We start from the raw sequence: 18,158 nt of genomic DNA, 5'->3' as shown, positions 1-18,158 counted from the left end.
AAGAAATTCACCTAATACAAATACTGTAGTGCAATCTCTATCATGAAAGTTGAACTTACAAATGTGGAATTACATACAAAAAATAACTGCGCTCAATAACAAAACACTGCAAAACTTTAGTGCCTACAAGTCCATTCAGTCCTACTTCTTGTTCAGCCAATTGCAGATAAACAAGTTCTTTTTAAATTTCTAGGAGATAATGCTGCCTGCTTCTTGTTTACAGTGTCATCTGAAAGTGAGAACAGGTATTTGCATGGCATTGTTGTAGCTGGCGTCACAATATATTTACATGCCAGATGCGCTAAAGAATCATATGTTCTTGCATGCTTCAACCATCTTTCCGGAGGCCATGCGTCCCTGCTGATGACGGGTTCTGCTCGCTAACAATCCAAAGCAGTGCAGACTGACACATGTTTATTTTTATCATCTGAATCAGATGCCACCAACAGAAGGTTGAATTTCTTTTTTGGTGGTTCGGATTCTGTAGTTTCTGCATCAGTGTATTGCTCTTTTAAGACTTGTGAAAGCATACTCCACACCTTGTCCCTCTGAAGTTTTTGGAAGGCACTTCAGATTCTTAAACCTTGGGTCGAGTGCTGTAGCTATCTTTAGAAATCTGATATTGGAACTTTCTTTGTGTTTTGTCAAATCTACAGTGACAGTGTTCTTAAATCAAACACCATATGCTGGGTCATCATCCATGACTACAAGAACACAAAAATATATGCCAGAATGTGGGTAAAACCATGGAGCAGGAGACATACAATTCTCCTCCAAGGTGTTCAGTTACAAATTTAATTAACACTTTTTTTTTAACAAGCGTCATCAGCATGGAAGCATGTCCTCTGGAATGGTAGTTGAAGCATGAAGAGTCATATGAATGTTCAGCATATCTGGCAAGTAAATACCCTGCAATGCTGACTACAAAAGTGCCATGTGAACACCTTTTCTCACTTTCAGGTGACATTGTAAATAAGAAGCGGGCAGCATTATCTCCCGTAAATGTAAACAAACTTGTTTCTCGTAGCGATTGGCTGAACAAGAAATAGGATCGAGTGGACTTCTAGACTCTAAAGTTTTACATTGTTTTGTTATTGAGGCTATTTATGTAATAAAAATCTACATTTGTAAGTTGCACTTTCTTGATAACAAGATTGCACTACAGTATTTGTCTGAGGTGAATTAAAATACTATTTCTTTTGTTTATCATTTTTAGTGTACATATTTGTAATCAAAACTAATATAAAGTGAGCACTGTACACTTTGTATTCTGTGTTGTAAGTTAAATCAATATATTTGAACATATAGAAAAACATCCAAAATATTTAATAAATTTCAATTGGCATTCTGTTGTTTAACAGTGCAATTAAAACTGCAATAAATCCCAATTAATTTTTTTAATTGTGAAAATTGTTTTTGAGTTAATCATGTGAGTTAACTGTGATTGACAGCCCTAGAAATTAGAAAAGTAGAATGTGATGAATGAGGGAGCAATAAGTGGATATGAGTAACAGTGACTGAAATTAGTTATGCATTTGATTTTTCACATATTTTCTATAACCATGGCAGTGTCATGATGGATAAATTACTACATTAAAAAGAAAAAAAGCAGGGGAGTGAAGTATTCTAAAAGATTACCTCATGCTGTGAAATACTGGGGTTAGGAGAATGGGAGGTACAGTTGGTACAAAGGAGAACGTCTCAAACTACAGAAACAGAATGGAAAAGCTCCTGAGATTGTGGCATATTCCCCTTTTCCCCTGCCCATTTCCTACTTTAAATGGGCATTGCAGTGGACCATGAACTTGCTTCTATGTGTCAACATTGGTAGGCTGATCCCTCCATTACAGGAATCTCAAATATTTTCAGAAAGTGGCCCACACCATCATGACAAGAATGCCTTGTGGTCACCTCCTCTCCCACTCATGACTGCATAACATCCCCATGGCAACTTTGTGAAAAGCAATATTAGCCAAGTATTGGTATAATTGTCTGTATGTGGCCAAGTGTGTTTTTTTTTTAAAGTTAGTCATGCTGTCTGCTTGTGTGCTCTTCATTGCCCTCTCTATTCTGTTTCTCTTAGATGGAAACTAAGAGGAAAGCCATTGCCATGCAGCCTGGTAGCATCCTGCACCACTCCATGGGTCCACTCTGAGCTGTAAGATTATACATCAATTTACTGAATTTGTAGAGCACATGGGATTCTTTCTGGATAGAAAGTGCTATTTAAGTACAAGATATAATTAGTGTTATTTATTAAAACAGCAATGGATTTAAAGACAATAGTATTAGTTGGTGTGGAATCTTTATCTTTTACTGCACAGTCAATAAAAATGTATAAGTACTTTTGCAAGGAAGAAGGGTGTAATGGACTATTGTTGAGATCTAGTCTGTCACAGCCCTGCTATGCAACTTTAGATTACATCCCTTTACTTCTTTCCGCCTCAGATTCCCCATGTGTCTCGTGAATAATTTCTGAAACTTTCATAACCTTAATCAGGAGTTAAAAGATGCAAGTTAGGATCTTGACAAAAAGGGGTGAAATGGCCAATTATAAATGTAAATGCTTTGAACAACAACAAAAACATATTTTTCATAAAATAGATGCTGAAATTTGCTTCAGGAATCCCATGTATTTATCGGAGCCATTGATTTAAAACAAATTAACTGATGAGAAAAATCAGAGTTGGCTTGTTTTTTGTGGGAAATCAGAGTTGAAGTAGAGTCTAAAGGTTGAAATATATAATTGTTCATGCAAGCTATAGGATACAAATGCATTAGAAATATTTAAAGATGGGCTTATTTTATATTCAGAACTTTCAAATTCCAGTTACCTGTTTAAGATGCATTGATGTAACTGAAAGCAGAATTTGGTCCATATATGTTTTAGCAGATGTTCAAAAAGAGGAAGTTTGAATGCAAACATAGCTTATATAGGCAATCTTGCAACTAGAAGAAAATGCACATAATTTGGTGGTATGTCAGCTTCAATTATGGATTTGAATTCTTTGTGTAAACATCTCTTTAAGGGCTCACATATCCCTATGATTCAATGGGGACGGTCTCTTTACATCTGTAAAGTGTTAACGTTGTCTGTTTGAAGTCAGTATATTTATTGGCCAAAGAAGGCACCTCCAGTTCTGCATTTCTCCATCACATAGAGCCTTCGTGTTTCAGGTGTGTGGACACACTGAGAGATGAGCTATGTTTTTAAAAGGAGGAATATTGGGGTTGAAACTTAAGCAAGTTTCAGAGTAGCAACTGTGTTAGTCTGTGTTCGCAAAAAGAAAAGGAGTCCTTGTGGCAAACAAATTTATTTGAGCATAGGCTTTCGTGAGCTACGGCTCACTTCATCAGATGCATTCAGTGGAAAATACAGTGGGGAGATTTATATACACAGAGAACATGAAACAATGGGTGTTACCATACACAATGTAAGGAGAGTGATCACTTAAGATGAGCTATTACCAGCATGAGAATGGGGGGCGAGGAAGAAAACCTTACAATCTACATACCACACGGACTATGCTGACAGCTTGTGCCACACACTCTCAAAGAAACTGCAGAACCACCTGATCAACATCCTCTACAGCAAACAGGGAAAGATTAAGAATGAGCTCTCAAAACTGGATACTCTCATAAAAAACCAACCTTCCACACAAACGTCCTCATGGATGGACTTTACAAAAACTAGAGAAGTCATTTACAACACTCACTTTGCTTCTCTACAAAAGAAAAAGGACACTAAACTACTACATCCCACAAGGGGCCACAACAGTGGTTCCCGTAACCCACCCAGCAATATAGTTAATCTATCCAACTATACTCTTAGCCCAGCAGAGGAATCTGTCCTATCTCGGGGCCTCTTCTTCTGCCCCTCCACCCCCACGAACATGATACAGTTCTGTGGTGACCTAGAATCCTATTTTTGACGTCTCTGACTCAAGGAATATTTCCAACACACCTCTGAAGAACATACTAACCCACAGAGACCTTCCTACCAAGACTACAAAAAGAAGGATTTTGGGTGGATTCCTCCTGAAGGTTGAAACAACAGACTGGACTTCTACATAGAATGCTTCCGCCGATGTGCACGGGCTGAAATTGTGGAAAAGCAGCATCGCTTGCCCCATAACCTCAGCCGTGCAGAACACAATGCCACAGCCTCAGAAACAACTCTGACATCATAATCAAAAAGGCTGACAAAGGAGGTGCTGTCGCCATCATGAATAGGTCAGAATATGAACAAGAGACTACTAGGCAGTTCTCCAACACCACTTTCTACAAGCCATTACCCTCTGATCCCTCCGAGGGTTACCAAAGGAAACTACAGCATTTGTTCAAGAAACTCTCTGAAAAAGCACAAGAACAAATCCGCACAGACACACCCCTGGTGTGTATTCTATCTGCTACCCAAGATCCATGAACCTGGAAATCCTGGACGCCCCATCATCTCAGACATTGGCACCCTGACAGCAGGATTGTCTGGCTACGTAGACTCCCTCCTCAGGCCCTACGTTACCAGCACTCCCAGTTATCTTTGAGACACCACTGACTTCCTGAGGAAACTATAATCCGTCGGTGATCTTCCTGAAAACACCATCCTGGCCACTATGGATGTAAAAGCCCTCTACACCAACATTTCACACAAAGATGGACTACAAGCCATCAGGAACAGTATCCCCAATAATGTCACGGCTAACCTGGTGGCTGAACTTTGTGACTTTGTCCTCACCCATAACTATTTCACATTTGGGGACAATGTATACTTTCAAATCAGCGGCACTGCGATGGGTACCCGCATGGCCCCACAGTATGCCAACATTTTTATGGCTGACTTAGAACAACGTTTCCTCAGCTCTCGTCCCCTAATGCCCCTACTCTACTTGCGCTACATTGATGACATCTTCATCATCTGGACCCATGGAAAGGAAGCCCTTGAGGAATTTCACCATGATGTCAACAATTTCTATCCCACCATCAACCACAGCCTGGACCAGTTCACACAAGAGATCCACTTCCTGGACACTATGGTGCTAATAAGCGATGGTCATATAAACATCACCCTATACCGAAAACCTACTGACCGCTATGCCTACCTACGTGCCTCCAGCTTTCACCCAGATCACACCACATGATCCATTGTCTACAGCCAAGCTCTACGATACAACCACATTTGCTCCAACACGACAGACAGAGACAAAAACTTACAAGATCTCTATCAAGAATTCTTACAACTACAATACCCACCTGCTGAAATGAAGCAACAGATTGACAGAGTACCCAGAAGTCACCTATTACAGGACAGGCCAAACAAAGAAAATAACAAAATGCCACTAGCCATCACCTTCAGCCCCCAACTAAAACCTCTCCAATGCATCGTCAAGGATCTACAACCTATCCTGAAGGACAATCCATCACTCTCACAGATCTTGGGAGACAAGCCAGTCCTTGCTTACAGACAGCCCCCCAATCTGAAGCAAATACTCACCAGCAACCACACACCACACAACAGAACACTAATCCAGGAACCTATCCTTGCAACAAAGCCCGTTGCCAATTGTGTCCACATATCTATTCAGGAGACATCAGCATAGGTCCTAATCACATTAGCCACACTATCAGAGGCTCATTCACCTGCGCATCTACCAATGTGAGATATGCCATCATGTGCCAGCAATGCCCCTCTGCCATGTACATTGGTCAAACTGGACAGTCTCTACGTAAAAGAATAAATGGACACAAATCAGACGTCAAGAATTATAACATTCAAAAATCAGTCAGAAAACACTTCGATCTCTCTGGTCACTAAGAGTGGCTATTCCTCAACAAAAAAACTTCAAAAACAGACTCCAACGAGAAACTGCTGAATTGGAATTAATTTGCAAACTGGATACAATTAACTTAGGCTTGAATAGAAACTGGGAGTGGATGGGTCATTACATTAAGTAAAACTATTTCCCCACGTTATTTCCCCCCCTCCCCCACTGTTCCTCAGACTTTCTTGTCAATTGCTGTAAATGGCCCACCTTGATTATCACTACAAAAGGTTTTCTTCCTCCCCACCTCCCTCCTGATCTCCTGCTGGTAATAGCTCATCTTAAGTGATCACTCTCTTTACAGTGTGTATGGTAACACCCATTGTTTCATGTTCTCTGTGTATATAAATCTCCCCACTGTATTTTATTCAGAATCATATTCATAGAATCATAGAATTGGAAGGGACCTCAGGAGGTCATCTAGTTCAACCCCCTGCTCAAACCAGGACCAATCCCCAATTTTTGCTCCAGATCCCTAATTAGCCCCATCAAGGATTGAACTCACAACCCTGGGTTTAGTAGGCCAATGCTCACTGAATGCATCCAATAAAGTGAGCTGTAGCTCACGAAAGCTTATGCTCAAATAAATTTGTTAGTCTCTAAAGTGCCACAAGTAAACTTAAGCAAGTCACTCTTTATAAAGATAAGTATTGACAGGGACTGATGACTGCAAGGGATGGGTAATGTGATATAAAGCCTCTGACTTCTAAACAATTGGCTTGAATCCTACCCAGGTTGCTGATGCCTGAACAAGTGGAACAGCTGATAGCTGTCTAGTGGTCTATGTAAAATGCATTTGTGGTTTCATTTCTGTTCCTAACAGTTAGTTTTACAAAAGAAACAAACACTGCAGTTTGTCAGCAGACTCTCAAGCTAATGACCATAAATATGGGCATGAATTCATGAGCATTCTCAAGCCCTCAGAGGGAAGTGTGGCCTCTAAGTCATCATTCAGGTATTCCAACTGCCTAGTGTGTGGAAGCTTTTATTGCAACAACTGTGCGTGTTCTATGGATTAAAAAACTACTTCATTCTGATTTCAGAGTAGCAGCCGTGTTAGTCTGTATTCGCAAAAAGAAAAGGAGTACTTGTGGCACCTTAGAGATTAACAAATTTATTAGAGCATAAGCTTTCGTGAGCTACGGAGGCATCCGATGAAGTGAGCCGTAGCTCACGAAAGCTTATGCTCTAATAAATTTGTTAATCTCTAAGGTGCCACAAGTACTCCTTTTCTTTTTGTGAATACAGACTAACACGGCTGCTACTCTGAAACCTGTGATTATGCAAGGCACTGAATTTAGCCGTATAGAGTGGAAATCTGTCAACTTCATGAAAAAACTCGCACAGATACAGACAGACATCATCTTCCTCTCCAAATGCAAACAGATGGACATCATACCGAAAGGACTGAAGGTAAAAAATCCATTACAATCTACATACCACACAGACTATGCTGACAGCTTGTGCCACACACTCTCAAGGAAACTGCGAAACCACCTGATCAACATCCTCTACAGCAAACAGGGAAAGATTAAGAATAAGCTCTCAAAACTGGATACTCTCATAAAGAACCAACCTTCCACACAAACTTCCTCGTGGCTGGACTTTACAAAAACTAGACAAGCCATTTACAAAACACACTTTGCTTCTCTACAAAAGAAAAAGGACACTAAGCTATCTAAACTACTATATGCCACAAGGGGCCACAACAATGGTTCCCGTAACCCACCCAGCAATATTGTTAATCTATCCAACTATACTCTTAGCCCAGCGGAAGAATCTGTCCTATCTCGGGGCCTCTCCTTTTGCCCCTCCACCCCCACGAACATGATACAGTTCTGTGGTGACCTAGAATCCTATTTTCGACGTCTCAGACTCAAGGAATATTTCCAACACACCTCTGACCAACATATTAACCCACAGAGACCTTCCTGCCAACACTACAAAAAGAAGGATTCTGGGTGGACTCCTCCTGAAGGTCGAAACAGCAGCCTGGATTTCTATATAGACTGCTTCCGCCGACGTGCATGAGCTGAAATTGTGGAAAAGCAGCATCGCTTACCCCATAACCTCAGCCATGCAGAACACAGTGCCATCCACAGCCTCAGAAACAACTCTGACATCATAATCAAAAAGGCTGACAAAGGAGGTGCTGTCGTCATCATGAATAGGTCGGAGTATGAACAAGAGGCTACTAGGCAGCTCTCCAACACTACTTTCTACAAGCCATTACCCTCTGATCCCACTGAGAGTTACCAAAAGAAACTACAGCATTTGCTCAAGAAACTCCCTGAAAAAGCACAAGAACAAATCCGCACAGACACACCCCTGGAGCCCCGACCTGGGGTATTCTATCTGCTACCCAAGATCCATAAACCTGGAAATCCTGGACGCCCCATCATCTCAGGCATTGGCACCCTGACAGCAGGATTGTCTGGCTATGTAGACTCCCTCCTCAGGCCCTTCGTTACCAGGACTCCCAGCTATCTTCGAGACACCACCGATTTCCTGAGGAAACTACAGTCCATTGGTGATCTTCCTAAAAACACCATCCTAGCCACTATGGATGTAGAAGCCCTCTACACCAACATTCCACACAAAGATGGACTACAAGCCGTCAGGAACACTATCCCCGATACTGTCACGGCTAACCTGGTGGCAGAACTTTGTGACTTTGTCCTGACCCATAACTATTTCACATTTGGTGACAATGTATACCTTCAAATCAGCGGCACTGCGATGGGTACCCGCATGGCCCCACAGTATGCCAACATTTTTATGGCTGACTTAGAACAACGCTTCCTCAGCTCTCGTTCCCTAATGCCCCTAGTCTACTTGCGCTACATTGATGACATCTTCATCATCTGGACCCATGGAAAAGAAGCTCTTGAGGAATTCCACCATGATTTCAACAATTTCCATCCCACCATCAACCTCAGCCTGGACCAGTCCACACAAGAGATCCACTTCCTGGACACTACGGTGCTAATAAGCGATGGTCACATAAACACCACCCTATATCGGAAACCTACTGACCGCTATTCCTACCTACATGCCTCTAGCTTTCATCCAGATCATACCACTCGATCCATTGTCTACAGCCAAGCGCTACGATATAACCGCATTTGCTCCAACCCCTCAGACAGAGACAAACACCTACAAGATCTCTATCATGCATTCCTACAACTACAATACCCACCTGCTGAAGTGAAGAAACAGATTGACAGAGCCAGAAGAGTACCCAGAAGTCACCTACTACAGGACAGGCCCAACAAAGAAAACAACAGAACGCCACTAGCCATCACCTTCAGCCCCCAACTAAAACCTCTCCAACGCATCATCAAGGATCTACAACCTATCCTGAAGGACGAGCCATCGCTCTCTCAGATCTTGGGAGACAGACCAGTCCTTGCTTACAGACAGCCCCCCAATCTGAAGCAAATACTCACCAGCAACCACACACCACACAACAGAACCACTAACCCAGGAACCTATCCTTGCAACAAAGCCCGTTGCCAACTCTGTCCACATATATATTCAGGGGATACCATCATAGGGCCTAATCACATCAGCCACACTATCAGAGGCTCGTTCACCTGCGCATCTACCAATGTGATATATGCCATCATGTGCCAGCAATGCCCCTCTGCCATGTACATTGGCCAAACTGGACAGTCTCTACGTAAAAGAATGAATGGACACAAATCAGACGTCAAGAAATATAACATTCAAAAACCAGTTGGAGAACACTTCAATCTCTCTGGTCACTCGATCACAGACCTAAGAGTGGCTATACTTCAACAAAAAAGCTTCAAAAACAGACTCCAACGAGAGACTGCTGAATTGGAATTAATTTGCAAACTGGATACAATTAACTTAGGCTTGAATAGAGACTGGGAATGGATGAGTCATTACACAAAGTAAAACTATTTCCCCCTGGTATTTCTCCCTCCCACCCCACCCCCCACTGTTCCTCTGATATTCTTGTTAACTGCTGGAATTAGCCTACCTGCTTGTCACCATGAAAGGTTTTCCTCTTTCCCCCCCTGCTGTTGGTGATGGCTTATCTTAAGTGATCACTCTCCTTACAGTGTGTATGATAAACCCATTGTTTCATGTTCTCTGTGTGTGTGTATATAAATCTCTCCTCTGTTTTTTCCACCAAATGCATCCGATGAAGTGAGCTGTAGCTCACGAAAGCTTATGCTCTAATAAATTTGTTAGTCTCTAAGGTGCCACAAGTACTCCTTTTCTTTTTACTTCATTCTGAGTTTCTCCTTGACATCCTTAATGAGCATTGATCGCTCACACAATTACATTAGAATACACTTTGTCTTTCAGTGATTTGATCTGAAAATTCTAATCCATAGGAAAATAGTTGACAGACTTTTTCTTTTATAATATGTATCTTCTTTTATAGTTTATCTCAAGATATAGTTTGAATAGTAAAATAATCATCAGAACATCCATGTAAAATACAGGTATGAAAAGGAAATGAGCTTGAATGTGAACATATATTAGTTATAGTAGTCCTGAACCCTGTATAAAATGGGGGGGAAGGAGGAGTCATCATCCAAGTTTCTAATTTACCACCGTAAGCTAAGGGAACATAGAATTACATACTGGGACAATAACAGTCTATTACAACATGCAATAGTCAATTATTCTTTGTATTACAATTCTCAATGAGGGAGTGTCCCCTGTGCTGAGCATTGCATGAACATAAGGGACAGTCCTTGCCCTGAAGTTTATGATCTTAGTTAATACAAAACAGCAATGACAAACAGATGGCATGGGGAGAGGATGATAGTAACATGTATGGACTAGGTAAATGTATAATAACCTGGTTGCAGAGCTTTCATAGACATAGTTGCAGTTGTGATGGGGTGGGGAGAGGGAAGTAAGGGGAGTTTGAGAGGGAGTGTGTATATTTTCAAGTATGATGATGAACTCTATGGATTCAAACTTGTTAAAGTTATATGATACCTGTTCTGATAAAGCATGAGACAGCAATCAGTATAAATCAAAGGCAATTCCAGGTAAGCATGAAATGTGCCATTTGTTCTCAGCACTGAGATGCAATGGAGGCATATGAAGAAAGTTGTTAAGGGATAGGAGAGCAGGTACCATATGGCACGTCACCCTTGCTTAGCTTTTTTGTCACAGCTTCGTATTCTGTCTGTGAGTTTAACCCCAAGGTCATGTACACAACTTAGGTTTGCCTTTATAAATGTTTAAGTGCACATAGCTCAAGGCTCCCAATTATTAGGCAGACACAGGAAATAGTAAAGGTGGGATTTGATCATTAGAAATATAGATAGCTGGGTTTGTGATGACTGGGAGAACCATATGGTGAATTGCCTGGCAGGTGTGGAGTTTGCAGATCTCTTGACACAGCTAGACAGGCTTATGTTCAGTGTTAGGGAGGAGCTGGTGGTCATGGTACATGTTAAGTACCAGTGACCTAGGGAAAGGTAGGAGAGAGGTCCTGGAGGCCAAATTTAGGCTGCTAGGTAAGAGATGGAAGTCCAGGATCCCATCAAATGCTTTCAGTTCCACATGCAGGGTCAGCGACAGGCACCATTGGGTCTCAATGCATGAATGAGATTATGGTGTAGGGAGGAGGGGTTTATAAGGAACCGCTGAAACTTTTGGGAACGGAGGAGCCTATACACGAAGGATGGCCTCCACCTCAACCAAATTGCTGGCATGTAAAATTAAAAAGGTTGTAGAGGAGTTTTTAAATTAAGGACAGGGAAGGGGGGAAGGGGGAGGAGAAGTTGACAGATGCAGAGGAGCACACAGTTCAGACAGAGACATCCCTTAGAGCAGAATGTATTAATGGGGATTCTCAGTATCCTCATAAGGAGTAGAGGATGGAAGTTGATAAAGTACAGGTAGGAACTGAAGAGAAACGATCAAATGAAAAAGAGCCCAATTCAATTACATCACATAATGGTAGATAGCTAAAAAGTGACAAATTTTGTAAGTGCTTTTATACAAATGCTAAAAGACTCAATGCTAAGATAGGTGAACTTGAGTGCTTCTGAGGATTTGATATAATAGGCATCACAGAAACTTGGTGGAACAAGGATAATCAGTGAGACATCATGATACCAGGGTACAAAATATATAAGAATGACAGGTCATCCTGGTGAGGGAGTGATGTTATCTGTGAAAACGCATAGAGTCAAATATAGAAAAAATCTTAAATGAATCAAACTACCATAGAATCTCTAGGGATAGAAATTCCATGCTTGAATAATAAGAATATAGCAGTAGGGATATACTACAGACCACTTGACCAGGATGGTGATTGTGAAATGCTCTGGTAGAATGGAGAGGTTATAAAAATAGAAAACTCAATAATAATGGAGGATTTCAACTATCTCTATACTGACTGGGTACATGTCACCTCAGAAAGGGATGCAGACAGAAAATTTCTTGACACCATAAATGACCGCTTCGTGAAGCAGATAGTGCTGGAACCCACAAGAGGAGAGAGATTTCTTGATTTGGTCCCAAGTGGAGCACAGGATCTGGTCCAAGAACTGTTTGGTAATAGCAACCATAATATAATTAAATTAAATATTCTTGTGGGGGGAAACACCAAAGAAACCCACCCTACTAGCATTTAACTTTGGAAAAGGGAACTACACAAAATGAGGAAGCTAGTTAAATGGAAATTAAAAGGTACAGTCACAAAAGTGAAATGCCTGCAAGCAGCCTGGAAACTTAAAAGCACCATAATAGAGGCTCAAATTAAATAAAAGAAGGACCACCAAAAAAGTGCCACGATGGCTAAACAACAAAGTAAAAGAAACTGGAAGAGGCAAAAGGGCATCCTTTAACAATTGGAAGGTAAATCCTAGTGAGGAAAATAGAAAGGAGCATAAACTCTGGCAAGGCAAGTGTAGAAGTATAAGTAGGCAGGCCAAAAAAAGTTGGAGACTTTGGCAAGTTGCTCTTCAAGTTCTAGCAGCAAAAAATTCTTTAAGTACATCAGAAGCAGGAAGCCTGCTAAACTATCAGTAGGGCCACTAGCTGACTGAGGCACTGAAGGAAGGTAAGGCCATTGTGGAGAAGCTTAATGAATTCTTTGCATCAGTCTTCACTGCAGAGAATAGGGAGAAGATTCCCACACCTGAGTCATTCTTTTTAGCTCACAAATCTGAGCAACTGTCCCAGACTGAGGTGGCAGTAGAGGTGGTTTTGGAACAAATTGATAGCTTAAACAGTAATCAATCACCAGGAGTAAATGATATTCACCCAAGAGTTTTGAAAAAAAACCTCAAATACAAAATTGCAGAGCTACTGACACTGGTATGTAACCCCTCATTTAAATCAGTTTCTGTACCAGAGGACTGGAGGATAACAATGTGACCTCAATTTTAAAAAAAAAAAAAAACAACCAAAACCTCCTGAGGTAATCCTGGCAATTACAGGCCAACCTAACTTCGGTAAACCTAACTTCAGTGCCAGGCAAATTGGTTGAAACTACAGTAAAGAATGGAATTATCGGTCACATAGATGAACATGATTTGTTGGGGAAGTCAGCATTGCTTTTGTAAAGGGAAATTATCCCTCACCAATCTATTAGAATTCTGGGAGGACGGTCAACAAACATATGGACAAGGATGATCCACTGGATATAGTGTACTTGGACTTTCAGAAAGCCTTTGACAAGGTCCCTTACCAAAGGTTCTTAAGCAAAGTAATTTGTCATGGGGTAAGGGGGACGGTCCTCTCAGGGATCAGTAACTGGTTAGAAGACAGAAAACAAAGAGTAGGAATAAATGGTCAGTGTTCACAGTGGAAAGAGGTAAATAGAAGCATTCCCCAAGGACCTGTAGTGGGACCAGTGCTATTCAACATATTCATAAATGATCTGGGAAAAGGGGTAAACCGTGAGGTAGCAAAATTGCAGATGATAAAAAATTACTCAAGATAGTTAACTCCAAAGCAAACTGTGAACAGTTACAAAGGGATCTCACAAAACGGCAGATGAAATTCAATGTTGATAAATGCAGAGTAATACACATTGGCAAAATATAACCCCAACTTTACATACAAAATGATGGGTTCTAAATTAGCTCAAGAAAAAGATCTTGGCGTCATTGTGGACTGTTCTCTGAAAACACCAGCTTAATGTACGGTGGCAGTCAAAAAAACTAACAATGTTAGGAACCATTAGGAAAGGGATAGATAATAGAACAGAAAATATAATACCTCTATATACATCCCAGGGATGCCCACACCTGAATACCGAGTGCAGTTCTGGTCACCCCATCTCAAAAACATATATTTGAAAAGATACAGAAACAAGCATCAAAAACGATTAAGGCTCTGGAACGGAGTCAAATGAGGAAAGATTAAAAGCATGGGACTTTTCAGCTTGGAAAAGAAACGCCTAAGAGGGGATATGATAGAGGGCTATAAAATAGTGACTGGTGTGGATAACAACCATAAGGAGAGTGCTATTCACTCTTCAACATAACACAAGAACTGGGGTCACCTCATGAAATTAAAGGCAGGTGGTTTAAACATACAAAAGGAATTACTACACACAACACACAGTCAGCCTGTGGAACTTGTTTCCAGGTGATGTTGTGAAGGCCAAAACTGTAACAGGGTTCACGAAAAGAACTACATAAGTTCATGGAGGATGGATCTATCAATGGATATTAGCCAACATAGTCAGGGATGCAACCCCATTTTCTGGGCCTCCCTAGCCTCTGTTTGCCAGAAGCTCGGAGTGGACAAAAAGAGGGTGGGATCACTTGATGAGTGCCTGTTCTGTTCATTCCTTCTAGAACATGTGGCATTGGCCACTGTTGGAAGAGAGGATATTGGGCTGGATGGACCATTGGTCTGATCTAGTATGGCCAGTCTTATGTTCAGCACGTAATAAAAACTAATAGGGTGTGTTATCTTTTTGATGTAGAATAATTCTTCCTCTATTGGGACTAAAGGATTAGATGTTCCAAACACTTCATCTATTAACTTTACAGTTAGGAATTTAAAGGAGGACTGTCATCTCAACTTAGATTTTTAAAGCTTCATATGAAGTAGGAATGGAGGGAGAATCAGTGTTTCTAATATGAAAAGGTAAACTTCAACTAGTGTCAGAGTAGCAGCCGTGTTAGTCTGTATTCGCAAAAAGAAAAGGAGTACTTGTGGCACCTTAGAGACTAACAAATTTATTAGAGCATAAGCTTTCGTGAGCTACAGCTCACTTCATCGGATGCATGATGATGCATGCATCAGTTGCATCCGATGAAGTGAGCTGTAGCTCACGAAAGCTTATGCTCTAATAAATTTGTTAGTCTCTAAGGTGCCACAAGTACTCCTTTTCTTTTTTCAACTAGTGTGTTGTTGTGCATGTGCGCCTGCCTGCGAGGCCAGCCACACCACACAGGAGAAGTGGACAATTGTGTGCCTCACTCTGCCAGGGAGGCATCTGTGGTGAGGGTGGCCATGGGGATGGGGTGCCTCTGAGCACTTTGGTAGGATTGGTCTACCAGGTAAAAGAGGAGCGGACCAAGCTGTGGATGGTCAAGGACAAGTCCAGGTGGGTGATATGGGGCCTGCAGACTGAGAGAAACCACAGCTGTAGGCAGCGCATAGGGAGATGCATGTATGGTGTCACATAGGTACAAGCTGCCATGTGGCCAAGGAGGCAGAGAAAGAGTGCACTGTCGAGTGCAAGTTGGGGCTCAGATTCTTCATGAGCATGGAAAAGTGGTCTGCCAGGACGAAGGCTTGCACTGAGACACAGTACAGGCACGTTCTAATTAAGTGGATTGTCTGCATCAGGAGGAGTATGGATTTTGCCTCATTGACACAGACACCCAGTGAGGTGAGGAGTGAGTGGAGGGCTGCAACTGCTGTTGCTATCTCGGTGAGGGACGGAACCATCTGCAGCCAATAGTCCAGGTAGGGGAATACAAAGTGCCCATGCTGGCTGCTCTGACCACAAAGACCTTAGAGGCTGTGGTGATGCCTAATGGAAGGACCCTGAATTGATAGTGGCTGTTACCTGCATGAAAGCAGAGGACTTTGCGGTGGGCTGGAAGGCTGTCAACATGGAAATATGGGTCTTTCATGTCGAGGGCTGCAAGTCATGCCCCTGGGGGGAGGGAGGGAAGGATGAAAGTGAGCATTACCATACAGAACTTGGTCTTTCTGATGAAGTATTGAGTAAGCAGAGATCAAGGATTTGGCAGAGGCCCCTGTCCTTCGTTGGGATGAGAAAGTATAGGCAGTAGAAGCCCGTCAATGATAGCACCCTTCCAGAGGAGGGTGTCTGCCTCATGTTGAAGAAGGGTGTCATGGGTAGGGCTTCCCGGACAGAGCTGGTAGGAGTCCTGGTGAGATGGGAAAGTGAGGAATTCTATCGAGTAGCCATGTTGTACAATGTCTAATTCCCAGTGATCAATGTCTAATTCCCAGTGATGCATCCGATGAAGTGAGCTGTAGCTCATGAAAAATTATGCTCAACTAAATTTGTTAGTCTCTAAAGTGCCACAAGTACTTCTTTTCTTTTTGTGAATACAGACTAACACGGCTGCTACTCTGAAAGCAGTGATCAATAGTGATCTTGCCCCAATGGTGGGTAAATAAGGCAAGACAGGCCCAAATGTGTCACAGGGGGCCGCAGACAGTGACATGAGGGGGAGGGGGTGTTGCAGCTCTCGATTATTGCATCAAAATTGGGCCTTCTGCTAGTGGCAAATGTGGCGGTGGGCGATGGCCATGGGTGCTGGGATTGGGGGCCTTAGCGGGTTGGTCCTAATAGGTGGGGGTGTGGCTGGAACTGTGGCTTAGGTTGGCATCTATTTTCATGGAGAACAGTTTGTCTTTGTCGAAGAGGATGTCCTGGATGGTAGATTGGACCTCTCTAGGAAATTTGGACGACTGAAGTCCCACTTCGTCTCTCATCGCTACCCCCACGGCCAGGGAGTGGGAGGACCTGAACTCCTCATTTACCATAGCCTGGAGGCGGCCCCCATCCAGCAGGGCCTGGAACCACTGGTGCTTATCCTGTGGGATGTCCTTCAAGAGCTCCGCCAGCTTGGCATAATTGTTAAAATCATATTTTGCCAGCACAGCTAGATAATTGGAGGTGTGGAATTGGAGTGCTGCGGACGAAAAGAATTTGGGGCCTATGAGGTGGGGCCACCTTATCTGGGAGGACAAGTGGAAGTGGAGGAGTGGTGGTGTGCCCATTATATGGCCGTGTGCGTGACCAGCGAGGGTAAGGGGTGTGTTGGAGGGAGTGGGAGAACAGAAAGTCAGCCTCCTTTGCCAGCATGAATTACCTGCATTCCACCCTCTTGGACGTAGGGGTACAGGATGCCAGTGTGTGCCACACTGCTTGTGTGGGTTGCAGAATGGTGTTGTGAACAGGCAGAGCTATATGTGTCAGTCCTGAGGTTGGAGAATGTGCAGCAACTGGTCAGGTTAGTCCTGGCCCTCCTCCAAGGGAATGCCCAAGTCAAATGCTGTAGCAACTCCTGGTGCTATTGGAGTGAGAGGGTTTGTGGGATCAGGGCTTCTTCTGGAGAGAAAGAGGCTGCTGTCTGTTCTGGTGGTACTGGCAGTGCCGGGTCAAACTTTGGATCCTCCTTGGGTCTGAGGCAATCTGTGCTGGCAGAAGGACTGGGGTGGGCTGTTATGAGGCCACAGATGGTGGGTACAGCTGGCGATAAGGGTCTAACACAGGGTAGTGGTGCCATGAGATGGGATCCTGATGGTACTGTGGGTCCCAAGGATAGAGGTACCGCCCTGGCAAGCCCAGAGCATAGTGCATCAGGAAAGAGGGCACACCCAGGAGTCCACACTATGCTGGCAGACCAGGGAGAAGGATGGCTCTTCAATTGAGAAGCCCTCAGAGTCTGAAGAAGCCTGTGGAAGTGGTGGAGCTGTCAGTGCAGGCGGTACCGTGACTGCTGGAGACAGGTCACAACTGAGGAGTGGCTCATCCGCTAGTGTAGGTGGCTGTGGGGCTGAGAGAAGCGGCAAGGGTGAGTACAGCAGTTTGAGGTGGGGACCAGTGGATCTGTCCGGCCCAGTGTCCAAGGCATATCCTGTTGTCTGCGGAATCCTGCCGTGGCTGAGGAGCGTGTACTGGCAGGCTATCATGACCCTTGGTCATCGTGGTGCTGGTGGGTCTCATTTCCGCTTCGTCTTGCTCCTGCCTTAGGGGGTGGTCCTGTGGGGTCATCGTATGACATCTCATGCAACCCAGCCTGGCTCAGGGAAGGAATGTGATGTGTCATGGCAGTCTGCAACAGGGACCTGTTGAGGTGTTCATGAGGGTGCTTGCAGTTCTCTTCA

This window comes from Dermochelys coriacea, chromosome 2 (assembly GCF_009764565.3).
Source record: "Dermochelys coriacea isolate rDerCor1 chromosome 2, rDerCor1.pri.v4, whole genome shotgun sequence".
Taxonomy (NCBI): domain Eukaryota; kingdom Metazoa; phylum Chordata; order Testudines; family Dermochelyidae; genus Dermochelys; species Dermochelys coriacea.
This window is presented reverse-complemented; position numbering follows the sequence as displayed.